The 14953-nt window shown below is 54.0% G+C and overlaps 1 protein-coding gene across 3 annotated transcripts in view; it reads left to right on the top strand.

The window, feature by feature from the left end:
* Nucleotides 1-14953, top strand: part of cyth3b (cytohesin 3b) — a 56286-nt gene that overhangs the window by 26790 nt on the left and 14543 nt on the right. The window lies entirely within an intron of this gene.

Here is a 14953-nt window from a genome sequence, read left to right on the forward strand (position 1 = left end):
TGGGCCAACCTCTGCTTGGAGACAGCTCTCCCCTGTTGCTGACCTCCGAAACAGACAAAGAGCTGATCCGAGCTCCTGAAACTCTGTGTGCGGTCTAAGTAGAGGCGCAGCGCGCGTACTGGACACAACACGGACGGGGTTGGGTCTTCCTCCCCAGTGGGGAGCGCCTGTAAATTCACCACCTGGTCCCGAAAGGGAACGGTGGGAACCTTGGGCACGTAGCCGGGCCAAGGTCTCAGGATAACGTGATAATCCCTGGGTCCGAATTCTAGGCAGTCAGGGGACACGGAGAAAGCCTGTAGATCCCCTACCCTCTTGATGGAGGCGAGCGCCAAAAGGAGAACCGTCTTCATCGTAAGATGAGGAAGAGAGGCATCCCCTAGGGGCTCGAAGGGGGGCCTGGTGAGACCTGACAGGGCTACATCCAGGTCCCAAGAGGGTATGGAGTGCGGACGAGGCGGGTTACGCCTCCTCGCACCCCTTAGGAATCTAATGACCAGGTCGTGCTGCCCTAGAGACTTTCCAGCTACTGAGTTGTGATGAGCAGCAATGGCGGCTACATACACTTTCAGTGTGGAGGGGGAGAGGTTAGTCTCGAGTCTCTCTTGTAGGAAGGACAGCACTGACCCGATCGCACAACTCCGTGGGTCTTCTCCTTGAGAAGCACACCAGGTCGAGAAGAGGCGCCACTTGTAGGCGTACAGTCGCCTAGTGGCAGGTGCCCTAGCCTGAGAAATGGTAGCTACCACCGCCGGGGGCAGACCACTCAGGATCTCCTCGTCCCGTCCAGGGGCCAGACATGGAGGTTCCAGAGGTCTGGCCAGGGATGCCATAACGTGCCCTTCCCCTGGGAAAGCAGGTCCTTCGTCAGGGGAATAGGCCAGGGGGGAGCTGTCATCAAGAGCATTAGCTCCGAGAACCAAGTCCGGTTGGGCCAGTGTGGCGCAACGAGTAACACTTGATGCTCCTCTTCCCTGACCTTGCACAGGGTCTGTGCAATGAGGCTCACTGTGGGGAAGGCGTACTTCCGCTTGTCCCGCGGCCAGCTGTGCGCTAGGGCATCCGTGCCGAGGGGTCCCTTGGTCAGAGAGTACCAAAGCGGGCAATGGGTGGTTTCGAGGGAGGCAAACAGGTCCACCTGGGCCTGCCCGAACTGCACCCAAATAAGCTGGACTGCGCGGGGGTGGAGTCGCCACTCTCCGCGAGGCGTAGACTGACGAGAGAGCGCGTCGGCTGTCTGGTTCAGGTCGCCTGGGATAAACGTGGCAGGCAGGGAGCGGGTCACCTGCTGACTCCACCGGAGGAGGCGTCGGGCAAGTCGTGTTAACTGCAGAGAGCGAACGCCACCCTGACGATTGATATACGCTACTGCAGTAGTGCTGTCCGACCGGACCAGCACGTGCTTGCCCTGCACGAGAGGCTGCAGCCTCTTCAGTTCAAGTAGCACAGCCCACAACTCTAGGCAATTGATATGCCAGCACAGGCGGGGGCCCGTCCAAAGCCCCGACACTGCGTACCCGTTGCACACTGCACCCCAACCCTGCAGGGAGGCGTCTGTTGTCACCACGACATGCCTCGTAACCTGCCCTAGGGGTACCCCTGCCCGAAGGAAGGCCATGGAAGACCACGGGGTTAGGGTGCGTCAGCAGCGAGGCGTAATCACCATCTGCTTGCTGCCGGTGTGCCACGCTCCCCAAGGAACTCGACTCAGCAGCCAGTGTTGAAGCGGCCTCATGTGCATCAACCCGAGGGGTATCACCGCCGCCGAGGATGCCATGTGTCCCAGGAGCCTCTGAAATAGTTTCAGGGGAACCGCCGACTGCGTGAAATGATCCAGGCAGTTCAACACCGACTGGGCGCGTACTGCGGACAGTCGCGCTGTCATGGTGACAGAGTTGAGTTCCATACCAAGATAGAGGATGCTCTGCACAGGGGAGAGCATGCTCTTCTCTCGGTTGACCTGTAGTCCCAATCGATCTAGGTGCCGGAGCACCAGGTCCCTGTGTGCACACAACAGATCTCGCGAGTGAGCCAAGATAAGCCAGTCGTCGAGATAGTTGAGTACCCGCACACCTCTCCCCCTGAGGGGAGAGAGGGCGGCCTCCACGATCTTCGTTAAGACTCGTGGAGACAGAGACAGACCGAAGGGGAGGACTCTGTACTGATATGCCCGACCCTCGAAAGCGAACCGTAGGAACGGGCGATGACGAGGGAGAATCGAGACATGAAAGTAAGCGTCCTTCAGGTCGATTGCCATGAACCAATCCTGACATCTGACGGATGCCAGGATGCGCTTCTGCGTGAGCATCCTGAACGGCAGCTTGTGCAGGTGTCTGTTCAGGGTACGCAGATCTAGGATGGGGCGCACCCCCCCGCCTTTTTGGGGACGATGAAGTAAGGGCTGTAAAACCCCTTGGACATCTCGGCTAAGGGGACGGACTCGATCGCACCCTTCGCCAGAAGGGTGGCGACCTCGCTCCGTAGTACGGGAAGCATCCCGGCCTCTGACCGAGGTGACGAGGATGCCCCGAAACTTGGGGGTTTCTGGCGAACTGGATCGCGTAGCCGAGACGGATCGTCCTTCTTAGCCACCGTGACGGTGTGGGAAGCTCGAGCCAAGCTCCCAGGGACCGTGACAGGGGGACTAAGGGAACGATCTGCTTCATCGACCCCCCGGGGGGTGGTTCGATGGCTGGCAGTGCGGGTCTCTCGCCGGGGGCGGGCCCCCGGGAAGAAGANGTCCCAAAAAAGGGGGTTGCTAGATCTGCGTAACCTGAACAGTCACCTACTCAAGCTGCGGTTCAGGATGCTCAAGCAGAAGCGCATCCTGGCATCTATCAGATGTCAAGATTGGTTCATGGAAATCGACCTGAAGGACACTTACTTTCATGTCTCAATTCACCCTTGTCATCGCCCGTTCATACGGTTCACTTTCGAGGGTCGGGCATATTAGTACAGAGTCCTCCCTTTCGGTCTGTCCCTGTCCCCACGAGTCTTCACGAAGATCGTGGAAGCCGCCCTCACTCCCCTCAGGGAGAAGTGTGTGCGGGTACTAAACTATCTCGACGACTGGCTCATTTGACACACTCGCGAGATCTGTTATGTACACACAGGGACCTGTGCTTCGGCACCTAGATCGATTGGGACCACAGGTCAACCAAGAAAAGAGCAAGCTCTCCCCTGTGCAGAGCATCCTCTTTCTTGGTATGGAACTCGAACTCTGTCTCATGGGCGCCATCCCCGGTGACGAAAACACCCACGCGTCCGATCGTGACTGACAGAGCGCTCGATCAGTGTTGAACTGCCTAGGAATATTTCAAGCAGTCAGGGGTCCCCCCAATTTTAGAGGCTCCTGGGCACATGGCATCCTCGGCGGTGGTGATACCCCTCGGGTTGATCACATGAGACCGCTCCAACACTGCTACAGAGTCGAGTTCCCTGGAGAGCGTGGCACACCGCAGCAGGGGATGGTGATTACCCTCTCTGCCGACGCACCCTAACCCCTTGGTCTTCAGACCTCGATCCTTGCTCTGACGCGACGCATGGCGTGAGTCCCATCTCCCGGTTGCAGGTCATTCGAGGCGCGTCGATGGATGCCTATTCTGACGAGATAGGGGCGTCCTCTCTCTGGGCAGGTGGCACTTGAGGCGCGTCGGTGCGCGTGGAGCTGCAACGGAGCACGCGCACGCCCCTGCAGGTTGCCGTCGTGACGGGCACGCAGTGTCGGGGCGATGGACGGGCCCCGCCTGCGCAGGCATATCAACTGCCTAGAGTTGTTGGATGTGCTACTTGCACTGAAGGGGCTATAACCTCTCGTGCAGGCCAAGCACGTGCTGGTCGGTGGACAGCACAACTGCCATAGCGTATATCAACCGCCAGGGTGGCGTTCGCTCAGGCAGCTAACACGACTCGCCCGACGCCTCCTCCTGTGGAGTCCGCAGGTGAGCAGATCCCTGCGAGCCACACATATCCCAGGCGACCTGAACCAGACAGCCGATGCGCTCTCTCGTCAGTCTACGCCTCGCGGAGAGTGGCGACTCCACCCCCGCGCAGTCCAGCTCATTTGGGTCAGTTCGGGCGGGCCCAGGTGACCTGTTGCCTCCCTGCGAAACCACCCATTGCCCGCTTGGTAACCTCTGACCGAGGGACCCCTCGGCACGGATGCCCTAGCGCACAGCTGGCCGCGGGACAAGCGGAAGTACGCCTTCCCCCCAGTGAGCCTCATTGCACAGACCCTGTGCAAGGTCAGGGAAGAGGAGCATCAAGTGTACTAGTTGCGCCATACTGGCCCAACCGGACTTGGTTCTCGGAGCTAATGCTCTTGACGACAGCTCCCCCCTGGCCGATTCCCCTGACAAAGGACCTGCTTTCCCAGGGGAAGGGCACGTTATGGCATCCCAGGCCAGACCTCTGGAACCTCCATGTCTGGCCCCTGGACGAGATGAGGAGATCCTGAGTGGCCTACCCCCTGCGGCGGTTAAGACCATCACTCAGGCTAGGGCCCTGGCCACTAGGCGGCTATACGCCTGTAAGTGGTGCCTCTTCTCATCCTGGTGCTCTTCTCGAAGAGAAGACCCGCGGAGTTGCTCGATTGGGAACGTGCTGTCCTTCCAGAGACTCGAGAGTAATCTCTCCCCTTCCACACTGAACGTGTATGTAGCCGCTATTGCCGCTCATCACGACCCAGTTGCTGGTAAGTCTCTAGGACAGCACAACCTGATCAATTGGTTCCTAAGGGGTGCGGGAAGGCACTGCCTCACCCGCGCTCCGTACCCTCTTGCGACCTTGATGCGGTCCTGGAGCCCCTCGGAGATGCCGCTCTTTCTCACCTCATGATGAAGACGGCTTTCCGGATGGCGCTCAAGAGGGTAGCGGACCTAAAAGCATTCTCCGTGTCCACAGATTGCCTAGAACTCAGGCCCGGTGATTATCACGCTATCCTGAGACCCCGGCCCAGCTACGTGCCCAAAGTTCCCACCACTCCCCCTACACCAGGTGGTGAACTTACAGGCACTCCCCACCGGGGAGGAAGACCCAACCCCATCCGTGTTGTGTCCAGTACGAGCATTGCGCCTCTGCTTGGACCGCACGCAGAGCCACAGGAGCTCTGAGCAGCTCTTTGTCTGTTTTGGAGATCAGCAGGGAGAGCTGTCTCAAACAGAGATTGGCGCACTGGATCATGGACACCGTCACTACGGTGTACCTATCCTAAGATCGCCCGTGCCCACTGGGTGAGAGCTCTCTCCACACGGAGTACAGCCTCCTCGTGGGCACTGGATCGAGGCGCCTCTCTGGCAGACATCTGCAGAGCTGCGGGTTGGGCTACACCCATCACCTTCGCGAGGTCCTACAGCCTCCGCGTAAAACTGGTATCAGCTCGAGTCTTGCAGGCATCAGGCAAGACTGGCGGCCGGTAGGGTGTACGCCTGTGACAGTACCTTCCCCCCTTTCTCCTAAGGGGTCAGCGTACTAAACTAGCCTCCCTTCTTCCCCCACTGGGTGAAGAACAGGCACTCCATCCATCACTAAGCAAGCACCTCCTGCGGGCGGGCTGGGCAGAGCAGCCCTGCCCCTTAGGCCGGGTACCAACTGAGTTATCCACAACATAGCTCTAACCGGACCTAGTGCTACCGGACGTTGTAACCCCCCAGCAGGGTGGTTCCGTCTGATGTATCCTCATGATAGGTTCCCACCTTGGTAACCCATGACCTTCCCTAGGTGGACCTCCACCTCGCGGTTAACTCCTTCAGTCCGCACATTCTTCCCATGAGTTCTCCCCCATCGGTGAGACCATGTTGGTATCTCTACTAAACTCCTCCCTCTGGTAGGAAGTGGTATCTGTAGCGCATCCCCCACTTGAGGAAGTAGTGCTTACCCAGTGGCCTTACGGTACCAGGCGGCTTCTCGCTGTTAGAGAAACAAGGCCGCCGCCTGTGAGGCTGAAGGCAGGGGCCTTCCCACCTTTCAAGTAAAGCTCTGGGACCCCCTACCTACCCGCTGGTAGGTTACAATTTCGCGGTAGTGCTCACGGCTGACACACGCCCAGGCCAGTCACCGTCGCTTCGCTAGAGATTGTGACAGGGCACAGTGTTGTGGCGTTTTCCATAGGAACCCCATCTGTCGGCTCGACACAATGTCGAGAGACCGACAGAAAGGGAACGTCTTGGTTACGGATGTAACCTCAGTTCCCTGATGGAGGGAACCGATAGAAAGGGAACGTCTTGGTTACGGATGTACAAATGTGAATGAATGAGGCACGCCGTCTCCCTTTTATACCCGGATATCCGGGGGCGGAGTCCGGCATGCAAATTTCATTCGCCAATTTCATTGGACTTTTCTAAGAAGTCGGAAGCGATTGGTTCTCAGGGACGAACCCCATCTGTCGGCTCGACACAACGTCTCGTTCCCTCCATCAGGGAACTGAGGTTACATCCGTAACCGAGACGTTCTCCTATGGCATCAAAAGAACCTTTTGACGCACCTGGTGCATCCTGGCATTCTTTAAAATATCAAGATCTGTAGAAAGCCATCTATGTCCTATAATTTGAGGAACCTAGAAATTAGCACAAGAACATAAAATGTAGCATCAAGACGCCTGTAAGTTCACCACCTGGTCCCGAAAAGGAGCGGTGGGAACCTTGGGCACGTAGTCGGGCCGAGGTCTCAGGATAACGTGAGAATCCCTGGGTCCGAATTCTAGGCAGTCAGGGGACAAGGAGAAAGCCTGTAGATCCCCTACCCTCTTGATGGAGGTGAGCGCCAAAAGGAGAACCGTCTTCATCGTAAGATGAGGAAGAGAGGCATCCCCTAGGGGCTCGAAGGGGGGCCTGGTGAGACCTGACAGGGCTACATCCAGGTCCCAAGAGGGTATGGAGTGCGGACGAGGCGGGTTACGCCTCCTCGCACCCCTTAGGAATCTAATGACCAGGTCGTGCTGCCCTAGAGACTTTCCAGCAACTGAGTTGTGATGAGCAGCAATGGCGGCTACATACACTTTCAGTGTGGAGGGGGAGAGGTTAGTCTCGAGTCTCTCTTGTAGGAAGGACAGCACGGACCCGATCGCACAACTCCGTGGGTCTTCTCCTCGAGAAGCACACCAGGTCGAGAAGAGGCGCCACTTGTAGGCGTACAGTCGCCTAGTGGCAGGTGCCCTAGCCTGAGAAATGGTAGCTACCACCGCCGGGGGCAGACCACTCAGGATCTCCTCGTCCCGTCCAGGGGCCAGACATGGAGGTTCCAGAGGTCTGGCCTGGGATGCCATAACGTGCCCTTCCCCTGGGAAAGCAGGTCCTTCGTCAGGGGAATCGGCCAGGGGGGAGCTGTCGTCAAGAGCATTAGCTCCGAGAACCAAGTCCGGTTGGGCCAGTGTGGCGCAACGAGTAACACTTGATGCTCCTCTTCCCTGACCTTGCACAGGGTCTGTGCAATGAGGCTCACTGGGGGGAAGGCGTACTTCCGCTTGTCCCGCGGCCAGCTGTGCGCTAGGGCATCCGTGCCGAGGGGTCCCTCGGTCAGAGAGTACCAAAGCGGGCAATGGGTGGTTTCGAGGGAGGCAAACAGGTCCACCTGGGCCTGCCCGAACTGCACCCAAATGAGCTGGACTGCGCGGGGGTGGAGTCGCCACTCTCCGCGAGGCGTAGACTGACGAGAGAGCGCGTCGGCTGTCTGGTTCAGGTCGCCTGGGATATACGTGGCACGCAGGGAGCGGATCACCTGCTGACTCCACCGGAGGAGGCGTCGGGCAAGTCGTGTTAACTGCAGTGAGCGAACGCCACCCTGACGATTGATATACGCTACTGCAGTAGTGCTGTCCGACCGGACCAGCACGTGCTTGCCCTGCACGAGAGGCTGCAGCCTCTTCAGTGCAAGTAGCACAGCCCACAACTCTAGGCAATTGATATGCCAGCGCAGGCGGGGGCCCGTCCAAAGCCCCGACACTGCGTGCCCGTTGCACACTGCACCCCAACCCTGCAGGGAGGCGTCTGTTGTCACCACGACATGCCTCGTAACCTGCCCTAGGGGTACCCCTGCCCGAAGGAAGGCCATGGAAGACCACGGGGTTAGGGTGCGTCGGCAGCGAGGCGTAATCACCATCTGCCTGCTGCCGGTGTGCCACGCTCCCCAAGGAACTCGACTCAGGAGCCAGTGTTGAAGCGGCCTCATGTGCATCAACCCGAGGGGTATCACCGCCGCCGAGGATGCCATGTGTCCCAGGAGCCTCTGAAATAGTTTCAGGGGAACCGCCGACTGCGTGAAATGATCCAGGCAGTTCAACACCGACTGGGCGTGTACTGCGGACAGTCGCGCTGTCATGGTGACAGAGTTGAGTTCCATACCAAGATAGAGGATGCTCTGCACAGGGGAGAGCATGCTCTTCTCTCGGTTGACCTGTAGTCCCAATCGATCTAGGTGCCGGAGCACCAGGTCCCTGTGTGCACACAACAGATCTCGCGAGTGAGCCAAGATAAGCCAGTCGTCGAGATAGTTGAGTACCCGCACACCTCTCCCCCTGGGGGAGAGAGGGCAGCCTCCACGATCTTCGTAAAGAACTCATGGAGTCAGAGACAGACCGAAGGGGAGGACTCTGTACTGATATGCCCGAACCTCGAAAGCGAACCGTAGGAACGGGCGATGACGAGGGAGAATCGAGACATGAAAGTAAGCGTCCTTCAGGTCAATTGCCATGAACTAATCCTGACATCTGATGGATGCCAGGATGCGCTTCTGCGTGAGCATCCTGAACGGCAGCTTGTGCAGGTGTCTGTTCAGGGTACGCAGATCTAGGATGGGGCGCTCCCCCCCGCCTTTTTTGGGGACGATGAAGTAAGGGCTGTAAAACCCCTTGGACATCTCGGCTAAGGGGACGGACTCGATCGCACCCTTCGCCAGAAGGGTGGCGACCTCGCTCCGTAGTACGGGGAGCATCCCGGCCTCTGACCGAGGTGACGAGGATGCCCCGAAACTTGGGCGGGTTTCTGGCGAACTGGATCGCGTAGCCGAGACGGATCGTCCTTCTTAGCCACCGTGACGGTGTGGGAAGCTCGAGCCAAGCTCCCAGGGACCGTGACAGGGGTACTAAGGGAACGATCTGCTTCATCGACCCCCCGGGGGGTGGTTCGATGGCTGGCAGTGCGGGTCTCTCGCCGGGGGTGGGCCCCCGGGAAGAAGACTGGCTCTGCTGGTTTGCCTGCCTGGCGATGCAGGCCCCCGCACCATCGATTTGAGAGTGCTGAGGACTGCAAAATACATTCGATGTTGCGCCTCGCCAAGACGCAACGTCGAGTGGCCGAACACCGTCTGACAGAGGGTGAGAGCGGCTGTGAAGAACACCCAGGGAGATAGGAAACTCTTTCGTGAAAAAGTGGGCGCTAGGCCCCCGTGGGCCTAGCTGATGTAGGAACGGGGCAGGAACCGTCCCGGATCGACCGTCCAGCGATGTCATGGCTTGATACGGGCCCGATGGTGTTAACCTCCCTGGGGTCTTCCCGTCAGGAACGCTTCTTCCTCGAACGTTGTTGACGGGGTGGTGGTCTCCCCTTCGCCGCCCTTTTCCGGGATGCCGCCTGGGTAGGGAGCGCTGGAACCGGAGCTGGCTTCGAAGGGGGCCGGGGCTGCTGGGAAGCAGAGGCCGCACGGGAACTCAAAGGCCTATGGGCGGCCGAGTCTCGGCGGGGAAGTATATGGCTATATTCTTGGGCTGAGGAACTGCTGGGCGAAGTCCTCGACAGTGTCACCAAACAGCCCACCCTGCGCAATGGGCGCGTCGAGAAAGCGGACTTTCTCGGCGTCGCTCATCTGCGCAAGGTTGAGCCAGAGATGCCTCTCCTGGACCACCATGGTGGACATCGCCCGACCCAGGGCCCGCGCGGTCACCTTGGTCGCCCTTAGAGCGAGGTCGGTGGCGGTGCGGAGTTCCTGCATTAACCCCGGGTCGGTCTTACCCTCGTGGATCTCTTTCAACGCCTTGGCCTGATGGACCTGCAGGATGGCCATGGCGTGGAGAGAGGAGGCAGCTTGGCCCGCGGCAGTGTAGGCCTTCGACACCAGCGATGCCGAAGTCCTACATGCCTTGGACGGGAGTTTCGGTCGACCTCTCCAGGTGGACGCCGCCTGCGGGCACAGGTGCACCGCGACTGCACGTTCCACCTGGGGCACGTCGACGTAACCCCTAGCCGCCCCACCATCGAGGGAAGAGAGAGCGACGGAACCAGTTTGACGTGTACGCGCCGAAAAGGGGGCGTTCCACGTCTTCGCCAGTTCCTCATGCACTTCCGGGAAAAATGGAACCGGGGTTGGGCGCGGCTTGGAGTCGCGCTCAGAGCCCAAGAACCACGTATCCAACCGTGAGCGCTGGGGGAGAGGCACCGGAGTACACTCTAACCCAATACACACGGCGGCCCGGGAAAGCATGGCCGACATCTCGACATCCGCCTCCTCCTGAGCTCGTCCCCCCTTAGGGGGGAGCTGCAGAGAGTCGTCGGGATCGGATGCCAGCAATTCGCTCTCCGATGCTGCGATGGACATCTCATCCTCATCACGCATCGTGTCCGACTGCGTGAAGGAGGACGCTGACGGTGTGGCACCGCCAGCTAGGGAACAATGAGGCGAGCGAGACGGGGTGCGAGCGGTCCGCGAGCACTTGGCTGACGGATTAGCGCTCGCAGAAATCCCCATATCACCCTCGCCGCTCGCCTTGGCGAACGGAATGGCCTTAGCCATCCTCGTCACAGCCCGGGAAGCATGCGAGGTGGTGGCTAATTCTCCGGAGAAAACAGCCACCCGTGACCGCAACGTCTCTATGACCATCTGCCCGCAGTGCGGGCAAGATGAGTCCACGAAGGCTGTCTCAGCGTGTTGGACCCCCAAACACCTGACACAGACATCGTGCTTGTCCCCATCCTCGATGAGGACACCGCACCCACGAGAACAGCGGGACATGCCACGCTGGAGAAATTAGCTCTTTTAGAATGCAGACGGTGATGCACCGTCTGAAGCTCGAACACCTCTGGAACCGCCGAGACGCCCAGGGGAAGTCGCTGCAGGAAGGGACAGTCCGCTGCACCACGTCGTAGAACCGGCAATGTAGAGCTTTTGCTAAGCAGCAAGAGAAGATCTTCATAACTGAAGGCTCCGAAGAACAAAAGGTGAATGAATGATGCACGCCATCTCCCTTTTATACCCGGATGTCCGGGGCGGAGTCCGGCATGCAAATTTCATTTGCCAATTTTCATTGGCCTTTTCTAAGCAGTCGGAAACGATTGGTTCTCAGGGACGAACCCCATCTGTCGGTTCGACACAACGTCGAGAGACCGACAGAAAGGGAACCTTAGGTTCTATAAAGAACCTTTAACATCAGAAGAACCTTTCAGTTTCAAAAAAGTTCTTTGTGGCAAAAAAGGTTCTTCAGATTATAAAAACTAAGAAAGAGATGGTTCTTTAAAGAACCTTTGTCTGAATGGTTCTTTGTGGAACCAAACATGGTTCTTCTATGGCATCGCTGTGAAGGTTAATCGATTAATCGAAATCGCAATCGCGATGTGAGACGTTGCGATTTGCTAATCGCAAGAGGCTGCGATGTGAAAAATAGGAAACGCGTCTGTTCCAAGCCCGCTTTGAGTGGCATTCTTGCTAACCAACTGAGTGAGCGCACCTCCGTTATGCCCAATCAGCACTGCCCTAGCCAAACTAACATTCCGACGTCCGACATTAAAAAACAAACAAACAGAAGGCAGGAGAGAGAGTGTGTTATTATGGCATCTGCAGAGTCAGATCGATCATATTAGGCAAATAAATACTAAAGAACCGTCCAATTCAGAAGACTGCACACACAGCCTGTGTCATACTCGCGCGACTCTTCCCCGCGTTGCGCGTCTCGCGGACGAGCCGTTTAAACTTGACGCGCACACACAGCCTGTTTCGTAATGACGTTTATAGTACTTGAGTCGGGCTCCACACGGGCATCTGGCAATATGGACGAGGCTTGACGCACGCGCGCACCCTGTGTCAACTCACGCCTAGCTCACCGTTTCAAACAAATGTAAATTCTATCGAACTGTTTTGCTAATTTCACTTCGATGAAATTAAACATTCAGCACATTTTCTACTTGTTTTAAAAAATCCCACATAGGCCTACTTAAAAAATTATAAATAAGCCTATGTAACCTATGAACTATTTTAATAATTCACTAACACAATAGAAAATGTTATGGATTTAAGGTTTACAATTGGAGTTGTATTTGTTTTAATGGAAACTATAATAGTGTACATTGGTATTTGGATTTTATTTGTGTGATGTAATCTGGAAGTTGGGAACCAATTGAACAACAGTAAGCCCTATTTGAATAATGCCCAAAATACACTACAAAAATGAATTTTGTAATGGTTTTAATGGAAACAATTAGAATTTCTGTAATGTTTTTTTTTATTTTCTTTCAGCAGGGTAACTATACCCATACTGTGCTCCACACAACAATATTGAGCTGAAGTTTGAATTAGAAAAGTTAAAATCGCAAATCAAATCGCAATCGCAATGTCTGTCAAAAATATCGCAATTAGATATTTTCCCCAAATCGCACAGCCCTACTTTTAAGCATCTTTATTTTTAAGAGTGTGTGTTGCTCCAGGTTTACATCAGTGACAGCAAACATTTATGTATGGGTAGTTGACAAGTATTCTAAATGTGTCTTGTGCTATGGACAGCAAATATTTTTTGCTATTTTATATCATAAGTATAAATATTAATATCAAGTTTTAAACATGAGGCTCCTGTGGTAAGAGTGCACATTTTCTTGTATGCGAATGTCTTCATGTTTCCTTGTTAAAGTGTGTTCTAAGAAATCCAGATATTTGTATCTATAAATATAAACAATATAAAATAATACATTATTAACAGTTTGTTTTCTAATTTTTTGCTATGTCAAACCATAGGACACATGTACGGTAACTACCGTACCCAAATGTAGAACTGCTACTGCAGATGGGAAGTTTTGTCTGTTCCACATTTCCAGGCTTTTGAGTTTTCTAAACATTTGTGTTCCACGGAAGAAGCAGAGTCATATTCTCTGCGCTGTTTTTTAAAATGATTCATTGTGTTTTTTTTCCTTCTGTCTCACCTGTAGGAGATATGCGAGTGTCACGAGTGATGGCGTGGAGAAGAACCCAAATGCAGGCAGGCAATGAAGGGGTTAACAAAACACTTTATTGACAAAAAAACAGAAACCAAAACACCCACAATGGGGAAAAACTAAACTGAGAACTACTACAATAAAACAAAAACTTCCCACGAGGGGGCATGACAAAACCAGGTCAAAAATAACAAGAGTAATATAAACAAATACCAACACTAGCCGGGGAGCAGGAACAGAACGAACAAGGCACACATGGAACGAAGTACAATACACGAGCAACAAGACAATGAAACAAGACGGCATTAAATAGGCAAGACAAACGAGGGATAATTACACAGGGCAGGTGAGGAACATGAGACACGGGAGGAAAGCAATACATGAGACGAGAGGGGTGGGGCCAATGACAATACACGAGAAAACACATGAGAAGTAAAAACAAACAACTCATGGTCTTCTCACATAAAACCTAAGGCTTTGTCATGGCTCTGCTACAGGACCAAGAAAAACATGACTAAATGAAGCAGAGCCATGACATGCGAGTCTCCTCAGTGCATCGTGGATGGAGCCACACATTTGGACATCTGCCAAGGACATCTGAGTGAGATTTGCTAAATCATGACTCATTTAACCAATAAGAATCCAGATTGACTATCTACAGGTGCTTCAGGTTCAAGTGGTTCATAAAAGCAGCTGAGGTATCAGACAGATGAGATATTTAGCACAGCAGTGCTTCTCATTGGTGTGCCGTGTCGTGAAAAATCAAATAAAATAAAGTAAATTCAATTTATTTATATAGCGCTTTTAACAATGTGCATTGTTCCAAAGCAGCTTTACAGGAGCAAATAAGAAAAACAGAAAAACGCAGAAAGGTAAAACACAGCACAGTGCATGGTGTTTATAGACCAAGCTAGATCATTCTAATAAATAATATCTAATAAATAAATGCAGTCTCCCGGTGAGCAAGCCAACACTGCCCTGCTGTGGCGAGGAACCCAAACTCCAATGACGAATAAATGGAGAAAAAAAAACCTCGGGAGAGACCAGAATCTGCCGAGAGGACCAGATCTCCTCTGATCATGTGTCATAGCTGCACTCAGTGACAGTGACCCAGACCAAAAGCCACCGAGCAAACGTCCACGAAGAACAGGGAGAGCCGGTGTTATACCGAAATCCGACTCCCCGGACAAATTATACTCTTCTCACGTGCACACGCATTACACAGTTGATAGGCGGAGTTAAGAGTTCTGTTTGCAATAGCTGTTTGCCGTTATTTTTACACTTCTAGGACCAACATTGTGCATGTATGCGTTGTAAAAAACCTATAAACGACAATTAGCAGTTAGGATTTAAGATGGATTAAGTAAATAAAAACTCAACTTGGTTGATCGATTTAGCTCGATCCACCGTCGAGCCTCCGTATAACTCACCAGTCACCATGGATTTATCATAGTAAGTCTAGTAATCAGTTTTTTTCATACTAATTTAGATTCCCAGTGTTTCACACTAAATTTCATGGTTAAACTATGGTTAATTTACTATTGTAAAGCGTGGTTGATTTTAATAACGACAATAAAGCGCATCATTTATCTGTGCAAAACTGTTTGCTCTAAAAAAAACATATTCATATATAGTAGGCTACATATGTAAGTTTATAATGTTCTCTTATAGAAGACGGTGTAACACAGTTTGTCAAAGTTGTACTTCTTGTATGCCAACATTCATTCACTTTTTTTTCTTGAGCGTTACATTTTTGTAGGGCAAATTAAATTAATATGTAAAATTACAAAATAACTATTTGAAGTTGGCTGCCTTTTTCATAAAAATGA

This window comes from Triplophysa rosa, linkage group LG11 (assembly GCF_024868665.1).
Source record: "Triplophysa rosa linkage group LG11, Trosa_1v2, whole genome shotgun sequence".
Classification (NCBI taxonomy): Eukaryota; Metazoa; Chordata; class Actinopteri; order Cypriniformes; family Nemacheilidae; genus Triplophysa; species Triplophysa rosa.